This window comes from Cyprinodon variegatus, unplaced genomic scaffold (genome assembly GCF_000732505.1).
Source record: "Cyprinodon variegatus isolate N-32 unplaced genomic scaffold, C_variegatus-1.0 Scaffold34, whole genome shotgun sequence".
Classification (NCBI taxonomy): Eukaryota; Metazoa; Chordata; class Actinopteri; order Cyprinodontiformes; family Cyprinodontidae; genus Cyprinodon; species Cyprinodon variegatus.
In genome coordinates, this window is record NW_015150487.1 from 1,542,476 (window position 1) to 1,565,344 (window position 22,869).

Genomic DNA, 22,869 nt, shown 5'->3' on the forward strand with positions numbered 1-22,869 from the left:
GATACCATCATGTCAATATGGACCAAACTCCCTGAGGAATGCTTCCAGCACCTTGTTGAATCTATGCCACGAAGAATTGAGGCAGTTCTGAAGGCAAAAGGGGGTCCAACCCGTTACTAGCATGGGGTACCTAATAAAGTGGCCGGTGAGTGTATTTAATCACTTTAGTCGAAGGAAATTTTTTTATCAAAACAAAAACAAATGATACAGGTAGCAATGACATAACTGGGCTGACTTGAACAAAATCTCAAAGAACAAGTCGGATTGGATTTATTTAGGATTTTCTATTATATGGAGACCAATATGTGATTTAAAACAGGAAAGATGAGCACGATAAGTATGCTGAACTTGATTTGGTAGGGTACCCACAATTTAACCCTTTATAACCGGTGGGGGCGCATATCTATTTTTAGATTCCTGTAGAATAGCAAATAAGACAGAGCAATAAATTGTTTTTGCAAATTAAACCAGAGGGATAAAATTAAACCTTCTACTCACATTGAGTCCCAGGGCACCGTTTTCCTCCAGAAAATCCTTTTGATTTTGCATAAATCCAATAAAAGAAATATTATAATCCAGGCCGCTCTGTACTTCCTACATCGCAATATACGTGGATTAATGGTGGAAGAACCGTCATGTGGTGTTCTTACCTGCCACTTAAATAAAACAAATGATAATGTGCATATGAAAGGTTTTCACTGATCTATTATTTTATGCATCAAAATATACTATTCTTGGTATGAAAACATCTAACACATAGTCTAATATTTTCCTCTGTGCAGTGTTGATGATGTTGAGGAGGAGGAAGATCAGCAGCTCCTGACCCACCAGACGTTCAGGAATAGTCCACAAAAAGTACCAGAGGCCCGTGGTCACATCCCTGTGGCTATTGCTGAGGTAACTTCAGCCTCCAAGAAAGCCACACAGGGATGCATGATGTGCAGGGTGTGTGGGAAATGCACTCACTTCATGTGTGAGGCGTGTAAAATCGCTCTGTGTGTGATAGTGGACAGAAACAGACAAAAGATCTATAACTGCTCCTTGGATCAGATCGAAAACTAATCGTTACTCTGTGTTTGTGGTTCCAGTATTGTAAATTATTTATTTTAGATATACTTATGGTGTTCCTGTTGTTTATCCTTTGTATCTGTATAAAAAATTAATAATCTGTAATAAAGTTTCAATACAGTAAAAATAATCTTATATTTTTTGTTGTTCATAACACTTTTTATTATTTAAACATCGTCTTGTGAACCCTCAATTATGTTCAACTATCTGGTAAACATAAAGATACAATTGCACTACTGCAAACACTTAATTTTGAGCTACATATAATATCTTTCTCAAATTATTCACAATGTACATAACTTTCTCACTTTGTCAGTTTCAAAATTCAAAAGTTAAATTTTAGACACACTGAAAAAAGAAATTTTCTCTGGTTTGAAATTATTTTGTGCAACTTTTTTACGTTACAATTTTTGAGAGATAGAGCTGGGATTTTTCCGTATTCAGAAAAAAAGTGTGACAAAACACAAATCATTTTCCTTTTTCTGTAGGTTATTTGCAATTTTTAGAGTTTTATTTAGATAAAATAGACTGATTTCACACAATTTTTTTTTATTTGGAATGTAAGGGTTGTAATGATATCTTACATACTGAAATGCTTCATTTTCCAGCATGTAAAAATATAAAAGTATGCCCTGGTTAATTTGTTTTATGGTAGGTCATAAAGGGTTAGTAAGCGGTAGCAAGTTCTTACCAACCTATCTGCAAACTACTTTTGAGTACAGTACTCTAGTGCTCTTTTTACATCTACTAGGCTGGTTTGAAGATTTCTGTACATAAAGTTAAAACAAAGGAAATGATGAGAAGCAGCACAGAGTTCACAAACATTGAAGGTGGAGACGAGGATGCATTTGATCTAAAGATTAAACTTTTTGTCAACCACGATTGGGTTGTCGAGTTTTTACACTAGATTGAGAAGATACCAGAGTTTCAGGGGAAAGTTTGTGATAGTTCTGAAATGGAACACGACAGGTAATCTGATTATTAGTTTGGAATTTTATTCTGACTCTGCACTTTTACAGACTCTCGTTAAATGAGTCACTTTTAATTTAAGCCCAACCAATCACAAAAGGCTAACACAAAACAGATAAAAGTAATCTTGCACATAACAATTACCTAACTGTCTACCCTAATTGATCCCTTGTCTATACTTTGGTTGATGTAGAATGAATCAACAGGAGGCACAATGCTGTAACGTAATGTCATTAAACCAGTGCAAAGAACAAATAGGAATGCCTTATACAACAGCAAACTGGTTAAAGGTATAGAGGATGATCTTTTATTCCCAGGTGGATCATCTAAATAAGTAGTCCTCCTAATTGTCAATCATTCTGGTAATATGTTTACGTGAGGCCTGGCACAGGCACCGAGTGGTGGAGGAGTTACGTGACCAACGGAGGTAAAAGTAGAGATCATCTGTCAAAACGGTCAGTTAACTGAGTTTACTATAAGGTCCACTATATAGTCCCCGCTGTATGTGGACACAGTAAGCTTGTATGAGCTATGAGAACAGCACAATTTAAACAGGGCATGCATGAAGAGAAATGAACTCGTGCATGCTCTCGCACATGCATTTTCTTTTTTTTTTAGTGGAGAGGGCAGGTCTTTTAAAAATTTCTCCACAATACCTTTAATAGAACAGTTGCATTCACCTAATAACATTATTCAGCATCTGTTTGTTTTATATATAGCGTTTTTTTTTCTTATCTAGTATTTTTAATACATTGAAGAATATTGCAGCAGCAAATGGGACATTTCAAAACAACAATGATATTGCACAACATAAGAACAATTTAAGTAATTATTTATCTCAGCAATAAAATAAATATAGAACTGAAATGTCACAAAGAAAAAACTTCTTTGGCCATTATTTTTAGAAACCATAACTATTACACCTGTGCTTAATCTCAGCTCTCTAAAGCTCAATAAATCAATTTCATCTTCTTTGATCACAATGATGTATGGTAATGTTTTCCCAAAATGTACAAGACAAAGTATTTTGAATAAATCAAAATTTTCAGGGATAGACTACTTCACCCAAAAGATAAAACACCCAAACAAAGCCCGCACCTAGGATCAAACCTCATCTGCTCTCTTACAGCTCGCTCTTAGAAAAGTAATGGTGAACAAGTCACAGGAATACAGAACAGCTGGCCTCCGTTTTAATCGACAAACAGCTTTGATTTTTCTCCTCAGGTGGATTCATTACCCTTCATAATTCAAAACATGTTAGATGTTGGTCTCATTATGCTGCATCACAAAAGTGGAAACAAGTTGTAGGCAGTTATATCAAGTGTGAGTTAGACATTGATGTGATCTAAGGCCAATTAGTTGTGATTATCCTAAAAAATGATATCCAGGAACTCCCTCTGGGGAGTGGCGGCCTAGTGGTTAGGGCATAGAGCTTGGAATCCTAGCTTCTGAGTTTGAGGCCCACTCCCACAGACTACCACTCTGGGTCCCTGAGCAAAGACCCTTAACCCACGATTGCTCCCGAGGCGCCCCAAAATGGCAGCCCACTGCTCCTCAAGTGGATAGGTTAAATGCAGAGGTAAATTTCTCCAGTGTGAGATCAATAAAGTTCAATTATTACTATTATTAATAAAACACCAAATCAATGCAGAGAATCAAACAAGCATGTTTGAGGTAACAGGAAAATAAATCCTATTACTTCCTTTTTAGGCACTTTAGTGTACCACGTCCTTGAATTTGGAGAAAATATCTCAAGAGAGAAACAGACAATGACAGAATTTTCTTTGAAGGAAAAACACAAAAGCAAAAGATAATGTTGAAAGGAGAGAAATTAAAGAATTACTCAGGTTTGATTTCAATAGATTCACAAAAAAATGACCAGAACTGGATGGTTTAGCCTTAGCAGGTGATAAAAAAAAACATTTATCATGTTGTCAATTCTTGTTTTGTACCAAGCCACCCAACAATGAGGTAACCTACAAGAAATCTTTACAGGGTTGCAAATCCTAATATTTTATAAACAAGATGTACCAATACCTATAGGATCTTAATCATTCTTGAAATATGGAGATAAACCGAAAAAGCATCCAGTGAGGCGAACCAGAAAGTTTTTACCAGACACTCCTTGATTTTCCCTAAAAATACCCCCCCAATGAGTTAAAATGTGAATTTATGATGAAAAGCTGATAAGTACTTTTCTAGCTGTCAGACATTTTTAAGGGCTGTCCCCAAACACTACTAAGACACCGTCTTAGCAGTTTGTCTTTAAACCTGCCCAGCTCTCCATATTTCTGCTTTAGAGTCCATTAGGATAACTCAGAGCAAAAATAATTTACCTCCTCTCTGCAGTAATGTTTTGACAAAGATTCATGGCTTGGTGTGACCAAAAACGAGTTAATTATTCATCTCACGCTGCTTTGGTTTATGCAGGCTCCATTTGCTTATCCTTGTCTTTCTTCTTCACTTTGTGGTGGTTCCTTCTATTCTTTTGCTTCTTTTATTTCATCTGCCCCCACATGTCTATTGCTCTGTGTTGCATCAGGAGAGCGGCATGCATATCTGTGGGGGGTTACAAAGGAAAAGACAAAGCATTCAAAATGACAACCAGAGCTTCCAGATTTGAACCCTTCCTGAGAGGACATCCCACTGATCTTCTGTCCCTTTAATTGTTCCCCATTTTAAGTGTGAACAGCAAAACCTAGACCAGTAAGGCCTCAGGACAGCAGCAGTGGGACATGAACATGAGTTAGGCCTATGCTGCTGTTGCTGTCTTGGGTGGGGCTATTTGTCAATCTGCTTCAGACCAACCAAGAAGTTATGTTTATGTTAGACAAATCTGTTTATTTTCCAGAGGGTTTGACCACTAAACCCTTGACCTGAAAGTCCCGAGCTCTCCCCCTGCAGCAGCCAATTAAATGGCTCTAGGGAAACTGAGATAATTTTATCTTATTTCAACTTTTCAGTCTTCCTCTGAATATTTACTGTTAATCTTTTTTCCCTCTTTAGACAACGCTCACACAGCGTATTTAGAGATCTCTCCCTGGGTTGAGTCATTTTACTGCCTAATGATGGTTTGAGTTCTTGGCTAAGACCCAGTCAGACTAAACAAGGCTTAAACATAGCCAGTCTGTAGTAAGTGTCACTTCTAATCCACTGCAAAACCAAAAAGTCTGCACACTCATTCCTACATTGTCCTGGTGTCTGCAGGCATAAACAGAGCAGGAGAAGGAGTTGTGTCTGCTAATTTCTAACTTCACTTCTTAGGAAAAAAGATGCACTTTTTACCTTCAAAAAAGCAAAGCCTGAAACAAAGCATAGTATACGGAGGTTTTCCAGTTTGTTTTTCCCACCCATACAGTTTCATTCTCCTAAATGAGCATAGTCTGCATTAATATAGTTAAGTTGTTTTTTTCTCGGGGGTTGTTGTTGTTTCTAGCCCCTTTTGGCCTTTATGTTTTAGTATATGGACAGGAACTAGGGCAGAAAGAGAACAGGAATGACCTGCAGTAAATGAAAAGGATTTTAGCAAATGAGGGGTTTGCTCTTCCACAGAGATAAATGATGCCCCTAGAGTTAACAATCTGAGTGTTTCTTGTTGTTTTGTTTCTACATATATATCTTTTTATTGATAATTTTTATTGATAATTTTAACTAACAGAATATCTGGTTGTCTGTCTGTATGATTTTATAAATCTAAAATCCGCTGTTGTGACAAAGCAGAAGTCACCTTACCATGGTGACGAAGTTAGCAGCAGGTTTTATTGCTCATCAGGGATGAGAGATTAAATATCTTTTGATCAGACAGATCGCGGGGAGCTTTGAGATCAGGGTCAATGCCTTTTGGCACCTTGTGTTGTCTCTGCTCACTACTGACAGTGTAGTGTGTGTGTTGTGGGAAGTTTCTACCATTTGAGAAACAGCTAGCACGTCTTGTGTGCTTGGGCTGAAACAAAAGCTCCATGTTGACCTGAATACTAAGAAATATCAGTGTCTCAATCTTTCGAAAAAAACAAAACAGTCTTTCTTGGTTTCTTGCTTGTAAAAGTCTAAATTCTAAAAAAGATACAGCAATCAATTTGCAGTAATCATAATCAAAGAGTACAGCTATGATGACATGACAATGATGTTTAAATTTGAAAGAGAGAGGACGGATCGTTTGAAAGCATGGTAAACCCCACAGCTAACAAAGGTACAGGTTTGTGGTTTCAACTTTCGACCGTCTATAATTCAATTCAATTCAGTTTATTTATATAGCACCAATTCACAACACGTCATCTCAAGGCACTTTACAGAGACAGTTCATCCAGATCATACAGTCATATCGGTTCAAAGTTTTCTATCTTAGGAAAACCAGTTGATTGTATTGATTCACTGACTAGAAGGCAATTACTCACACCGAGCATGCTTGTAGCGACAGTGGAGAGGAAAAACTCCCTTCCAACAGGAAGACACCTCCATCAGAACCAGGCTCAGTGTGAACGGCCATCTGCAAAGACCGACTGGGGTTCAATGAGAAAGAAGCTTACAAAGAAAAAGAAGCAGAAATACAAAAGGCAACGGTCACCCAGTTACACAGGCAGCCCGGTCCAGGAAACACATAGCCAGCTGGACTCATAGTCGAACCAGCTGTGTATCAAAATAAACAAATAATCAGTTTAATCATGATAAATCGATTATTGAAATAATCATCAACTAATTTAGTAATCCATTAATCGTTAAATGGAGTATAGAACTCCAAATACACCTTTAGCTGAGAAAACGACTCACTTAGAGCAGTAATTATATTTAAAAAAAATTTGCATTTAAGTTAAAGAAAATTCTTCTGTCAATATGCTCTATGCAGAAACGTTTTATTTCATTTGGTTTAATTTGGTAAAAAAAAAAATCTTCCTTATGGAACCTTTGGCTATCTGATTATTAATCGATTAATGGAAAAAAAATATCGACACATTAATCGCTTTGCAAAATAATCATTAGTTGCAGCCCTAGCTGTGACCCATGTCATGACCACCCTAAGCATGATATTCTAATTTGTCTATTTCTTTTGGAGGGGAGGGGTTATAAGCCATACACAATCCACGTTCCACATTTGTTTTATGAAGCTAAAACAGCATTGACTATTCTACTTTTTCTGTTTTCTGCTCTCCTGAGATGCTTCCATATGTAGAGTAAACCGTTTATTAAAAAATGTAATTGATTGTGTGTCTGACTCTGCCTAGCTTGCTCTGTAAACCCTGCATGTTTCTAAGTTTGGCAAAACTGGCTGGTTTTCCTTGTGATTTAGAGATTTCCAAAGTGATCTTTATTTTTTTTCCAGGTACAGTTTGCTAACAAACATAAATAAAACCAAAAAAGAGGAGAAGCCATCTCTTGTTTATGATCCGCTTACATATGAGATCTGAAGGTGCCTAAATTCCTGCCAACCATCGGTTTGTCTTCATCAGCAGATCACGGTCTTTCCCGTCTGTACTTTTCAGATAGCAGCTAATAGCTTCCTGAGTCACCTGCTGCTCATACCAGGGTATTTTCTGATGATATCACTACTAATGAGGAGCTGCTGTAAAAACATGACTTTCTCCAAAGGCTTGGCATGCTTTCAAAACTCTGAAGAGAAAATAAACCAAAGCAAATTTGGTTCATTCTTTGCCCAATCAAACCCATAACCAAGGACTATTCTGATGAAAAGTACCTTTAGATTTAAAAATTACAAAAAGAAAATGTTCATATATTGCACTTAATTGTCCAAACTAAATATCAGCACCATTGTTCATATGGAACACTGCATGTATAATATAAAAAATACATAATGACTTTGCATAAAAAAAAAAAAAGTTGATGATTATTTAAATAAGTGCGATTATTCCGATTAATTGTTTCAGCCCTAGTTGCTACTAAAAGCTAATATAGCTGCAATATACGCATCTCATTGAAAATCAAAAAGTTTAATTTAAACACCCCCAGCTCTTGATGCTATAACTTTAAGAGGTTTTCTCTACGATTCTATGTTATCAAGAAGAGTTGTTACGCCCAGTGCTGCACTCTTGTTTAAAGCACGTCACATAGTTAATACAGAGGCCCTTCAAACAGGACAGAAATAAAATGATCTAAATCTAGGTGCAACTTTGACAAAACACAAATAACCACATCTCAGTATTCATGTTCTGCCTGGAAGTAGAGCTGCAGCTATTAATTATTTTCATTATCAATATTTATATACAAAAAAAAAGAAAAAAAATACATTAAAATTAAACATTATCAATCTGGCTTGCCAGGTTACCTGCTGTTACGGCTGAAACAATTAATCAGATTAATCGTAATTAATCGAACATTGAAAAAATTGTTAAATATTAACAGGAGTATAGAGACTCTAAGACATGCCTCTATCTGATAGAACAACCTACTTAAACCAGTAATTATACCAAAATTGTAAAAATAAATAAATATTTGTATTTTTTCATATTTCAATATGCTCTATCCAGAACTCCTTAAGCTGAAAAGTTTGAATTTCATCTGGTTTAAGTCAGAAAAAAATATTCTTTAAAGAACCATTGCACAGATTAATCGATTAATCTGAAAAAATAATCGACAGATTCATAGGTTAGTAATATAATAGTTAGTTGCAGCCCTACCTACTTTTTAGTTTTTTTCTCAGATTACAGTAGAAGCTTCACATATAGGGATCAAGAAATAAACATTGATGCACTAGACAAAACACATTTCTTTTTAAACAGGAAAAAGCTGTATAAATGTGTAACCATTAATAAAAATGTTCTACACCTTAAATACAATCTGAGAAACAATAGCTGTCAAAGATCAGCACACAGCAACCAAACTTTGCATCTGTGAGGTTTGTGAGCAGGTCAAAAGGAAGCATTGTGCCAAGCTTAAAAATATGGCAAAAGGCAAACATGCAGAAACATCCTTGCTAAAAGGTAGCGTGCTAAAAGGTAGGTCTACAGAGAAGTAGTATCTTAAGGGCACGAAGCACAAAAAGCCTCATATGAAAACACACACACACGTTGCAATAGCATCCTCTGCACTGCCAGGCACAACCAGGCACCGGAGCATGCGGTCAGTTTTTTACCAATGCGTGCATGGTGCAGACAGTGAGCCAAGACAGAGCACAGCTGACATTAAAGAGCTCATCTCTATCAAACAGCACACACAGACACACAACACACTCAGTACTGGCTGAATTTTCCCTTTGAAGATCAACAGCTGTGTTCATCTAGACTAAGAGACATTCTGCTCATCAGGAAAACAGAACATGAGCCCGAGCTTTAATGCACACAGGCTTACGAATTATAACAAAAGCAGCAACGTTTTTCTTCTGTATTTACAGTATCATAAAAATTCAGACATTTTTATGTATACTAGGACTCGTGTACTAACACCTCGCTAAACTAGAGAGACTGTGTGTTCTCTACACAATGTGAGGAAAAAACTTTTTCATCCCCCCTCGGTTGAACACCTTCCTAAACAAAGACTACAAGCCACAATCTCCATGAAGTCACTTCCTCTTTACTGCCTCGCTTCACTGACTCCCACTGGTGGCTCACTCTCTACAGCAGATGCTTGAAGACAAAAACGTGCAACGAGCTGTACACACACCAGGTCTGAAAACAACACTTTGATGCACTGAGGACACTGCATGAAAATAAATTCAGGGTACACTTTCGCCATAATGGGAAACCAACCAAGTGATGCACTGATGCTGGCTTGTATAATGCTGATTCATATATTGTTTAAAGAAAAATAGTTTCATCTTGAGCATGCTGAAATTGTCTTACAGATTCCCTACAATCTCAGTTGGTGTTCTATAATTTTGTCTGCATAATTACAAAGAAAAGCAGAAGGAAGCAAGAGTTCACAAAGAAAAACTTGGATTTTTTTAGTGTATTTGGGACATGGTGAGAAGAGACTGACTGAATAAAATTCAATCTACCGTGGACAGAGACGTGGAACTAGAAGCCAAAGCTAACAACCAATTAGAGACAAGTGTCAGACTCTTCTCAGCTGAACAGCTCAGAGAGCAGCAAGCACAGTAGGTCTCTTGAGGCACATTTAAGGCCTTTTAGAGACTCGCTGTATGGGTGTCCTTGCTGTAAGAAAGCTAACAACTTTATCAGTGTAATATTACTGAAACAACCCAAACACCTGTGTTTGCTTAATAGACAAAGTCCTCAGGTGGCTTTGTCTTGGATATTTGCACTACATGGCAGGCTGATTGACAGCTACTGGGTTCTAAGTACGTATCTCTTTATTTTTTTCCTCTCAGAAATTAAAGGAAGGGACTCCTAAACAAAACCCTAGACTTTTAATTACACATCAAAGGAGAAGAACAATGAAGAACATAAGCAATGACCAAAATTTGAACTCTGGGGGCCTCTTAGGACCTTGGTAACTGCCCACTCCACAGATTCGTAAGTGATCTCTTTCTCATCCAATAACAGATCTACTGTAGTCTCTTCTCAATAATGAGCAAACATATTGGCTACTTATAAAAAAATATCTTGCTGCATGAGGTCAAGGAAAATATTTTGTAATTCCTATCAAGACACAAATAAATGTTTGCTTTTTTTTGCTCTTATTTCTGGTTTATTTACCAGCCTCTTCAGCATTCGGTCCTTTCCAAGTATTCGAAACGGCCCGATCCTCCAGAGCTACTTCTGTTTCAATATTTCATACGCTACAGTCAAATCTCTATGTTGGAATAATTAAACATCAGTTAGGCTACAAAATTACAAAGAATATATTACGGAGGCAGCTTATCAGTGAAGAGGGAGAAGTGAAGGAGAGCAGTGGGGCTCCTCAGAGATCAGAGGCTGCTCACTCAGACACTCGCAGGAATCTAATTCTGCCATTACAAAATTGTTTAGAAAGACTAATGATTTACTGCTTTAAATATCAGAGCAACTGCTGGTTGCAGTCTGAAGGAATGTCTGTGTTTAATAATCAGAGTAACAAACAGAGCATAGGAATATTTTTCACTCTTAAGTTTTGAGAAGTATGAAAAAAATCATAATTTGCTGATTTAAATGTACTTTGGAAAGACAGAATCAGAATTTAAATCACTTGAAGGGAGAAAGTCACCATCAGCAAAATATCGATTTCAGAATGTTTCCACAACCCCAAAACCACAGGAGGCTGTTGAAAAGAAAGTATGCATAATAATTTATCATCTAAATTCCCAGGAACTGTAATGCTGTAATCTAACTTTAAATCAGTGTGTGAGAACAGTTATCTGTTAAATACATTTATATTAAAAAGAAATACTTAAATATAATAACCAGCATACCAGCATGCTAACTTATTCAAAAACCATTCTGATATCATTGTTTGATGAGCAATTACATTAATAACAGATATAAATATGTTTAGGTAAAGGAGACTCAGATTTACTGTAGGGTTGCATGTGGCGTTCCACCAGGTTGTCACCAAGGCCCCCTTGTTTTATAAGGCACTTATATGGTACTTTAGTCATAGGCTATGTGTAGCATATCTAATATACCCCTTTCACACTGGCCAAAAAACCTTAAACCCAGGAACAATTGGCTTTTAATGGCAGCGGGAACAGCTCACTGACGCATGTCTACCCGGTTCAAACAACTTGGCAAGGGACCCGCCTTGAAATCAGCACAGCTGTGATTGGCATGCTGTGGGAACAGCAGACCCAATGACACCATTGATTGCAACATACAGACATCAACACACCACGCCAGTCACGTCTGATCTAACAAGCTGAAACAAGTCTGTTTATATTCATTAAACATGGTGCAGCTCTGTTAAGAGGGATTCGGAAAGATAAAACAACGAAATAATTCAGAATACTAACTGTGCTCTGGCTCCCATCCATATTCGTCTCCATTATTTACTTCCCTGATTTCCGTCGCACTGTTGACATTATCAATGCTCACACAGCCTGATGCCGCCATCAAACAAGCAGCGGTGGGGGACAGTGGGCAAGCAGGTTACTCGCAGGTTCTCAGACTCGGCTTTTCGGTCAAATGAGAAAAGAGCCAAAAGCCGATTGTTAGCGGGTCAACCCGTTTTTGAAATCCCGGGTTTTCAGCGGGAAAGCGGCTTTAGACTAAAACCGTCTTCTCTGTTGCTCTATATCGCTTTTGGAAACGTTTAAAAAGGCTTCTGTGAGTAGAACAAAAATGGAATGCATTGTTTAAAAGAAACAAATTAATAGAAAACGATTTGTAGCTTTCGGATTTACACAGTACACTGGCATATTTTAGTTCAAATCTCACTTGTCACCTGGGGTGTCATGCACATGAACTTAAGAAAAGTTGCACGTGAAAGTTTAAATGACTTGATATGGTAAGTAGTGAATAAGGACATTGGTAAACCACTCAACAATAAAAAAAATCATTCATATTCATTTGTGATAGGCAAATAAGACTCTAAGTCTTACTAAAACTTTGTACTAATACCTAATAATCACCTTTAACAATGCAAGGCAACAATCTAAGTTGTGATCCTACTGTGCAGCTGTAGGTTACCTTTAGACCACGACTCAAATTACATTTAATAAATAAATGAATTAAATCAAGTTGAAACTGGCTTGCCAACTTCATTAAGACAGGAAAACCTGCTTGAACTTCTCTTTACCCAGTTTTGAAAATAAAATGACAAAGAATTTATATACCGATGTCATGAGTCTACTGAACACATGACATATGAGCCGGAAGCTTTGAGCATGAAAACACAAAGAAAAAAAAAATCACCAGTCCTGATATGTTGTGATGTGAGCCTGCAGGAAATTATTGGATAGGTTTGGATGCATGACTATTGACAATAACACACAAGAAGTGCAATGAGACATGCGTAATGCATCAAAGACTTAAAAGGCCAAAATAAGGCTAGCAAGGGTGCTTGGAGAGCAAACAGGGGATGTTCTGCTGATGCTTAAAAGCCCATGTGAACAAGGTAACGCATTGAAAGGATGGCCATCTCTGAAAAGACTGAGTGGGAAAAGAGAAACTGAACGCCTAAATATCAGGCTTCATTAGATTATTGTATTGGAGATGAAGCATATATTTGGCCTTATAACTACTGCTCTACTGCAATGTTTTCAAGGTGACAGGATAATTAATGCAGCAGCATCCTCACCCACAGTTACAGAAATCCTGATGTTCAAAGCAAGAAACTAAACCCAGTGAGGTCTCAGCATTTTCTAAGAGTTTTTCTCTGATACAAGTATACCAAGCAGTAATAGAAACTTTAAACCCACCTTGTCATTACAAATAAGGTTGGAAACACCAAACTGTTTGATAAGATACTAAAAGATTTAAACTTTCTATCAATCAATTAAGATTACATGACTATTCCCATTTCTGTGTTCATGTAGGGCAGTGGAATGTAACTGTGTATCATGGAAATGTGATTATGGGAAATATCACCATCACAGTTATACAATGATGCAGTATCGAGGTTGCTGTATTTCTATTGCTCTTGATACGTTGGATCACCTTTCTATAATTTGCTGAGAGGGAAGCTCTTTCCGGATTTTAAAAGCAATAATAAAGAATCTTAATTTAACAAAATCCATCCATCCAATCCATCAGTATCGCAATGATGGAAATGGAATTGAAAGCTGAGGGAAAACTGGGTTAAATGCAACCTGTGTTATATGCAAAATTTGATATGTTGAAGTTTTCTTATCATGAAACTTTAGTAAGATTTCTACTTAAACTAGTGCAAAAATTATGTTTATTAATTTTCAGACTGTATATAGTGACTAGGTTCTTATTTTCAATCTTTTTTATGTATATTTTTGGAATTCAAGACCATCAAAGTGGAATCCCTCAATGAATGGTGCAGTTATTTGCAGTAAGCCACATATATGAAACAGCAAGAGACAATAATTAATGCAAATTTGGATACAATTAGAAACACTTCCAGCAAAATAAACAAAACCTTTTATCTTTATATTGAATTGCTAGAGTTCTTATTCAACAGTTTATCAGGAAGCACTGCTCCTCCTCCTGCTATGAAGATTTGAGTTTGATAAGCAAACAAAGCAAACAAACAAATAACCATCCCACTGGTGATGGGTCAGCAACTTCAAGTGATCAATCTGTGCAGCACAGCGTCTAACCTTCCCAGCAGCAATCCAAAAGGGAAACACTGTAGTTGCATGCAGGAGGGGGGGTGTGTGTAAAAGTACAGTGGCTGCAAGAAGGAGGGGATGAAAGAGCCGCTCTTCTAATCTCACACCGCGCCGCTAAATGTAACAAGCAGCGGAAGCGGCGCTTTTCTCCGGCTTAACTACAGGTTGATAAACATTTGGTTGACCCACAAAGTCCGAAACAAGCCGCACATGCCTCCCTCTTCCAGCCTGCTTTCCTTCAGTTAGAAGGAAGGAAAAATCCCTACAGCTTCTTCCCTCAGTTGCAACAACCGGTCCGGAGATCTAACCCCCCTGACTAAAACAAAACAAAAAAAACTGGCAGCGTGTTTGTATTTCAGCACTTACCTCTATTTGGGCAAGATGTTCACATTAGAGGCAAGGGGCGCGCAGAGAGGGGAGCGGGGTATCCAACAGTGTTAAACTTGTCCCGTTAAAAAGGAAACGGCATTACTGGCGAGGAAAGCTCAGAGTGTGCGTGTCCGTGTGTGTGTGCGTGTCTGCAGGGTCCCTGCCTGCCTCTCCTCGCTTCAAGTCACTCCTAGGAGGCGGGGCTGAGAGGGAGGAGGGGACCGAGGAGCGGCTGCAGCTCAGAGAGGGACAGGAGCGCACCTAGAGGGGGCCATCAGAGGACCCCAGCTAGAAAACTTCACACTTTATAAATATCAGTCGTGTCTAAAGTTAACACATTTGTTACTTAATTAGAAGTATAGATATTGCAATTTAAAAACACTCTGGTAAAAGTTGAAGTATCAACTTGACCTTTTTACTCAGGTAAAAGTGAAAAAGTATGTGCTCCAAAAAATACTTAAAGTATAAAAGTATAAAGTAACATAAAAAAAGCACCCAAATGCCACTGTATAAATTGAAAGCTCAGTTTTTCAACTGTTTCAAAAAATTATTTGAGATCGGGCCAAGGATGAGGGAGGTCTTGTTTGTCTCCGTCTCCATCTTCCAAAACTGTCATGGTCTTGGTTCTGTTGTGCTTTATTTTGTTTCATGTTTTCCAGTTTTATTGGTTTAATTCCTATTTTGTTGTTGTTTCTAGATTTATGTTAGTTCTCAGGTTTTTCTGTTGTTTTCTTCTGTTGCCCTCTTGTGTGTGTACCTTTCCCCTTGGCTTCCTCATTGTCTCCACTCACACCTGCTCCTTATCTGCTCGTTAGCCCCGCCTTTGTCTCAGTCAGCTATATATTCTCTCCCTCTGCTGTCACTTCTTGTTGGTTCCTTGTCGTTGCTGGCTTCTCATGCTGTTGTATTCCTACATTGTCTCTCTCTGGCTCCTCGTGTTTGGTTTCCCCTGATGTCTCCATGGTTCTGGTTTGCTTTACACTTTTAGTTGGATTTTTGGATTCCTGCCTTTGTTTACTGTTTTCATCATCAAACTGCAAGAAATCTCAGCCTCTCTGCCTCTGCATTTGGGTCCTGACAGAAACGTGACAGAAACGCTCTCGCCTGGTTCCGACCTTTCAGACATGTTAGCATCTTTTTCTGAATCCGACATTGTAGAATGGCATAGACAATTCATGTTTGCAGTTTGAAGAGCACTTCTGAGGATTTCCTTTAGCTAACCAAGGAGTGTTTGCATTATGACTCATCCAATGACACTAGTTTTAACTAGATGTGGATGAAGCTAATGATCTGCATTGGATGGCGCACAGGACGGGAAATAAATATTTATAAACATTAAACGAAAGCCAAGAGTAATGAGTAATGATTGTTTTAAAAATGTAAGGAATAGAAAGTACAGATACTTGTGTGAAAATATAATGACTAGAAGTCAGAAGTAGGAAGAAAAATAAGTAATGGAGTAAAGTATAAATACCTAAAAAGAGTACTTAAGTACAGTAACAAAGTATTTGTACTTTGTTACTTCGTTACACCTCTGTACATAGCCTTGTCTATGGAAGAAGATTAGGGCCACTGGAAAAAAAAAAGGTTAAGTGATTTTTAAATATTATTTCCGTTTAACATGGGAAAAAGTCAGAATTCTGACATTAATCTCAGAATTGTGGATCTTAATGTAGATGGGCACCATGAAGGAAGAGATGTGGGAGCACTCAGCTTCACTGACAAAGATGTGAGTTGTTTTAGAGAGCCAGTAACACATTGGTGGAAAACGGTTGAATTAGGCAACTTTTTTACATGCCCGAGGGGTCCCAGTTGATGCTATTTAATTAATAGAAGAGCAAAAGGTGATCAAAACATAACATGCTTGTTAGCTGTCAGAATTCAGTCAGAATTCTAAGATTAAAGTCAGAATTCTGAGTTTTTTCTCATATTATACTGAAATAAAATTAAAAAATCAGTTAACTTGTTCTATTTTTTCAGTGGCCCAGATCCTCTTCCATACTTATCAAGGGTGTAACTTTGTAATGGAAGTTGGTGGGGACACTCTAAGGGTGACGGCTGATGGATCTAAAGTTACTCGACACAAACACTTTCAATAGGGTTTGTATTTTCCAAAAATGAGCTCAAACATATATCTATTGAATGCTTTCCTATCGTTGAGAACACAAAATAACCAAAATACAATGATATTTATATTAATAGGTAGTTAAACATTAATGTATAAAAAAAGGATAACAGCCGATTCCGATGCCAAAAGCAATACATCATGCCTTCCTAGTATGGAAACAATTTCCGTTTCATTCATCCATCTATCCATCCAGAAAAATGTGGATTGATTGATGGATGTTTTCCCTTTCAGCTACATCAGTGATTATCTTCCTTTAAAAGCAGCAAAATCAACTTTGTCCCACATATTGTTTAGAGCAAAATGCTATGTATTGGAATTATTTGTGAGGACATGTCCACACGAGTCCTTCAGAAAGTTAAGCCTGTGCCTTAAAAGAACCTTATTGTAATTTTTGTATACACCGAGTGTATACAAAACAAAATTATGTTGCTTACAGCTTCCACTGAAATGAACATTAGCATTTAAATTGCAGCAGTGATCCTCATGTAAATAGTTATGGAGAAAAGCAAAACCAGTAAAAAAAATCTATAAATAATGGTGCAAAACATTCTTTGAACATAAAATAAAAGTCAAATAAAAAATGCATTCATTTCATAGTTCAACTTACAGTTTAAAGCAGGAGTGACTGAAGGTGTTTGGCAGTGTCACTTGGTGTTTTCACAGCGTTTTGTGTGTCTAAAATAGAGGCTGCTGTTCTCTATACCTAAATTTAACCTTTTTTTTCTTTTGTACAATGTTTACTCTGAAAGTCAAAGTGAGTTTTTATTATTCGTCAATATTTAAATCTAAGGGAATGTGTCTCAGTTGATTACTTAGCTTAGAGGAGCAACTCCTCCTAATTTCTAATTCAGTATAAGAAAGAAGAACATTTGAGATGTGGAAAAAATGAACTCATGATCACTATCCAATCAATAAACATCTTCCAGAAGTTTCTGATAGATTAAAAAGTATTAAACTGGTGCACAAAGGAGTGCCTTCTTAAGGAGCTACCGAGAGAAATTAAAGCTGTTTATCGTATTAAAAAATAAAGCTGTCTTTTCTGATTTGAATTTAATTGACAGTTCATTTGTAGTGGAAAAAAAGTTAGAAAAAAAGTCAGTGGTCCTTGGACCTGTGATAACTGCAATAAGCTTAGGACTGGTTTTTGTTGTTGTGTTTTTGTGTTCTTATTATATTGTATGCCTGTTGTTGTTTTAGTCCTACACCCTTAATTGTCCAATGATCATTATAATACTGTTCTTTAAATTCAGTTGTGGGATTTACTGTAGGTGTGCCCATGCCAGAATATCAGTATCCCTAAATTAGCTATTTATAGATTTTTGGAAGGGTGCACATGCTTTGTTTCTCTCCATCTGGGCAGTGCACGCAATGAGAAGTGCTTAAAGATGTAGCACGAGTGGGGAGACAATTTTCACAAACAAAAGGACAAGAGAGATAGAGAGCCTAAGACAGTTTGGTTATGTGCAGATGACAGATGCAGTCCAAAAAATAGACACTACTTTAAGTATAGTGTTGGCAGTGTTGTTATAGCCATAAAAGAAGAAACTAAAGAAAAGGAACCAATGTATAATGATACTTGATGTTACTTGGCTTAAGATTTTTGGGTAAGGGAGCAAGGTTGCAGGCAGGGCACACATCTTGTTTTAGTCTACAGGTAGTGCTTATCAGCCCACTTAGTGGTTAAATTAAATTTATCACTCCTTTCAGTATCAAAAAACCACAAAAGGACAGCTACAGTCCCAGAAAAGTATGGGCCTACTGGTTAAAAAGCAGTGAAGTGCACACCCAGTATACATGCAGTGTTTAGAAATGGAATGCACCAAGATCAACACACTTAATTTAAAAATGTGACAGGGCTGATGTTTAACAAAATCCTTTTAATTTCTCCCAATTTATTTACTTTCTAATGTCTGTTTCTCAAAGCATACATGGCAAGTTATGAAAAAAGTGTGACATGAGCTTAAGAAGGATGGATTTTGAGCCTTATGACCGACGTTTAGTCATTGGCAAAGTGTTCCAGGTGTTTTTCCAACATGGATCTTGTGCTCTCAAGTTGAAGTGGAACACTTCACAAAAAGGCACAATGTTAGCTTGAAGCCAACAGTTTTGCAAAACATCTTAACCACAGTGTAATGAGTGACTACTGGCTTGAGAACCCTCTGATTAACTGCTCTATAGAATGCCACAGAAAGAAGGATTTGGCTTTCACAATGGTTGTTGTGACATCCAGCTGTTTTCTAAAGAAAAATGCTGTTCTATTTCTGCAATTTCCTCAAATGTCTCGAAGAAAAAAATGCATAAAAGCATAAAAAGTACATTCACCAAACAACTAGTTATTAAGATGAAAAAGGTCAATTTCAGTATTGGGAAGGTTAAAAAAATACTGACAAAGTCAAATGTCTTTTTCGTCTTCTTATCAACCATCTTTTTGTAGCTATGCATCAAATTCTGATGAAGTGTTAAGCCTTAAACCAGTTGGTATGAAAAAAAAAACACTAATGTTTATTTTGTATAGAAAATCCACAGAGGAATGCATATTTCAGCTACAAATTCTAGCTTAGTAAAGCTTCTTTTTCATTTTTCCCAGTTTTTCACTGTTGTAAAATTATCAGGATCCATAATATAATAATATATTGCTTTGGACTCCAGACCTTATGTCATGGGCTAAGATATTTTTTTCATTAGGGAGAGAAATCTCTGACCAAGAAAAAAAATGGACTTCCTCCAGAAGAAGATCATTTTTTTTTTTAGTTATTGTACATTCATTGTCCTAATGCAGCCCTTTTCCAACAAATAATCTTTAAGCATCAGTTTGAGGTCTAAATTAAGATTTTGACAAAACCTTGATGGATGTCTGAGCATAGTCACATCCATGAAATTCATAATATCAGCCTAATAAAATTTTTAAAAAGCAGCATTCCATTCAGCAAAGAACAGAGAAATAGACAAAATGTCATTGAAGAGTCACATATAAGTTCTTACTCACTCACTGTGAGCTGAGGAGTATGTAGGTCAGCTGTAACAGTTGATGGAGTCACATAGATGTTTATATCGCCTCAAAACCCAGTTCCCCTGGTCCCAGGACAGCTAGAAATGGTCTGCAGGTTGAAGACTTTACTTCCTACATATTTCATGGCTTTTCACTTGGCCCACTTTTCCACCTTTATCCAGGAGCGGCAATTCCAGAAAGCAAGAAGCGCTTCATACAGGCAAGAATACATGCAGTCGACAAAAATCAATATGGGAAGCTATAATTTGGAACCAACAAATGCAAGTTGTGTAGGAAGGGCACTATGTCGGATATCAAAAATAAATGACAACCGTATAAATAATTACAAAGTAAGCAGATATACATGCACTGTCAGGTTGGGTGTAGGTTGGTTGAGGACTAAAATAAAGAGATGAGTTCTTGCAGGTTTATGAAATCAAAAAGGCAACAGAAACAAAATCCAAGAACCAAAATTCAGGAAACCAAAAACCTGGAGACATCACTGGAAAACACACACAGGGAGCCAAGTAACAACAAGAAACCAGCAATGAGGAACTGCAGAGGAGGTGTATATATGAGGGACAGAACAAAGAATGAGCTGATATGGAGCAGGTGTAGATAGAAGTAACTAGAAGGGAGCTGGAAAAGGAGACAGGCACAAGAAGGCAACAGAGAGTAACTCAAAATATGCAACCCAGCTTAAATATATCACAAAAATAAACCAAAGATCAACAAAACAGAATGAAATAACTGAAAACTCAAATCCAAAAGGGGAGATAACATGCACAGTTCAAATGGTGAAAAATAGGCTTGTTTTTTTTTTTATTATTTCATTTAACCAGATTTAAAGTTAAAAAAAAAAAACGTAAACCAATATAAATTCTGAGAGCGCTGCAAAATTCTTATTTGAAGTTTACAGACGCCCATTAATTTGATTTAATAGCTATTAGTAGCTATGAGTACTAAAGTTGGTAATGGTTTTTCAAATGATTTCTATTTTTGTAGCTAATCCAGCAAAGGACAAATGTTCCAATATAGAGAGAAAAGCTAGCATTCATCTGAGATTTTTTTTTTATTTATCAAATGTTAAACCAAAGCCATATGGATTAAGTTGTCAAATAGGATTCACTTTTCAGCTGATATCAGATATGATGTGTTTTCTGCAAAACTCTTTGAGGCCTTGTAAGTAAAGCTTAGGAGGAAATTCAGGTTTAAAGACTTAACTCAGCTTCACCTCTTATCATTCATTTCTAGCAGCCTATCAGCCCTGTGAACACCTTGGTCATGGACCAATCATCATCTAGTACTCTGCTTTTGAAAAACTGTTCAGCCAATCATATTTCTGCTCCATCAAGCTGCGACTCTCCTCCACCCCATCTCTGCCATCATCCTCCTCCCACCTCCATTCTACCATCACTGTCCGTCCCCTGGGGGAAAATTTGCCCATCCTAATTCATCTGCTCAATCATAATATAATAATTCGTCCACCAGGTCCTGGGCGCCAAAGGCTATATATCTCATATCAATAAAACTCTCCAATTGTTGCTTCTCTTCGGTGTGAGTCTTTCCAGGTTGAATTGCGTGATAGTAACAAAAACAGAATGTAAAAAAAACACAGCTTTGAACAGATCCACACTGTTTCTCAGCCTTCTTTTTCTCTGGGGGAAAAAATGGATCAGCTCCAAGTAGCTGTCGTAAAAACCATAACGGTATTAATAAACCAGTAAGGATGGTGCAAGTTAATGTTTTCACTTATCTCTTTGTGATTAACTGCATATCAATCACTCTTAATGTAAATTACCTTTCAGTACACTGCTCAGTTAAAAGGGGAGCTTTTTAAACCTGCTGCATCTAAAGCTGAGAGAAATGAAAGGCTTTGGTATCTTGGTGGGCCATGGCACTGAGGGCACTTCAGGTTTACATAAAAGCATTATATCCAGGGGTACCTCCAGACAATTCTTAAAGGTTTAACACAGATGGAGCCCTTGTGGCACATTTAAATCAAAAACAATAACAGAATTTCTGGGGGGTTGTCAAATGTTATATAGGATTTTACTGTTATATTGGAATTCCTACAGGCCTAATTCTGTCTCGTTTACAGTACTTTAAATCTAACATCACATCGTTTTTAGGGATTACCATTCCCATGATGGAACTTTATTAGTGGCATTGTTACGTAATCATTCATTTGCCTATTTATTTAGGAATTGCTGCAGTTAAAGTAGGGAAGTTTTAACCTTTGCTTGCAAGTTTAAGGATATTCTTCATTGAATTAAGTGGTTTAAGTGGAGGTAGGACTAGCTTTAATGAATGATCTAATATAAGATTAAGCTTTATATTATGCTTTGGCTTAAACTGTAAAATACTTTACACAACCTGAAGTAGATCTTTAATGAGCTAATATACATAAACTTGACTCAGCATTGACATTTCTGCATTGCACTGCTTAACAGTTGGGTTCCACTGAGTTTTTATTGATTTACCTATACAAAGTTTATTGGTGAGCAGCATGGCAGAGAGGGGATTAGCACTGCTGGCAAACTACCAATACGAGGCTTGTGGGTGGTCCATAAACTACAGTAGTGACATTCATGTATGTCACTACTGTAGTTTATGGACCTTTGGTCAAACATGGTCATAGGTTCAGTTTAATATGGTGGTAATTTATGATGCCAGGGTGTTTTCTGTAGTGCTTTATGGGTCAATAGAAGCCAAGGCAGCATGCTTTACAGCACCTGTGCACCAATACCTGAATATTCAGTCCCTTCAATTGCTAAAGTTCAATGTTGACAAAACCCAAAGCTCTTCTGTTGAGCGAATAAGTTTGCCTAGAGGGCGGAGAGTGAAATGTCAAGTCCCTAGAGAACAACCTTAGCTTTATGTTGTCAAAAAGCAAGGATGAGAGAGGATTTTCAGGAAGAACTCAGAGCCCTCTGCTGCCTACCATCTTAATCAGGGACTCCTCAGTAGATACTGTTGAATCTTACTGATTCCTGGGCTCATCGTCACCTAGGAGCTCATAAAAAGACAGCAGAGGATGTACTTTTCAGGATAGCTAATGATTCAACTTGAAAAAAGATTTTTTTTCTTGCACTTTTCCACAGCCATCATTGACTCCATCCCATTCCTATTCCTTCACTGTCTAGTTTACATCTTCAAATGTCAAAGATAAAAGGACGCTATAACCCGTCATCCGATCTGCAAAGAAGCTGCTTGGCTCCAGTC

At 37.2% G+C, this 22,869-nt stretch overlaps 1 protein-coding gene across 1 annotated transcript in view; it reads right to left on the bottom strand.

Annotated features, from left to right (window-relative positions):
• ppp1r16b (protein phosphatase 1 regulatory subunit 16B) overlaps positions 1-14,659 on the bottom strand; it is a 120,838-nt gene extending 106,179 nt beyond the window's left edge. Inside the window, exon 1 of the mRNA XM_015403193.1 lies at positions 14,525-14,659. The gene's annotated coding sequence lies outside the window, so the exon portion shown is untranslated. The remainder of the gene's footprint in view (positions 1-14,524) is intronic.
• Between the last annotated feature and the right edge of the window lie 8,210 nt (positions 14,660-22,869).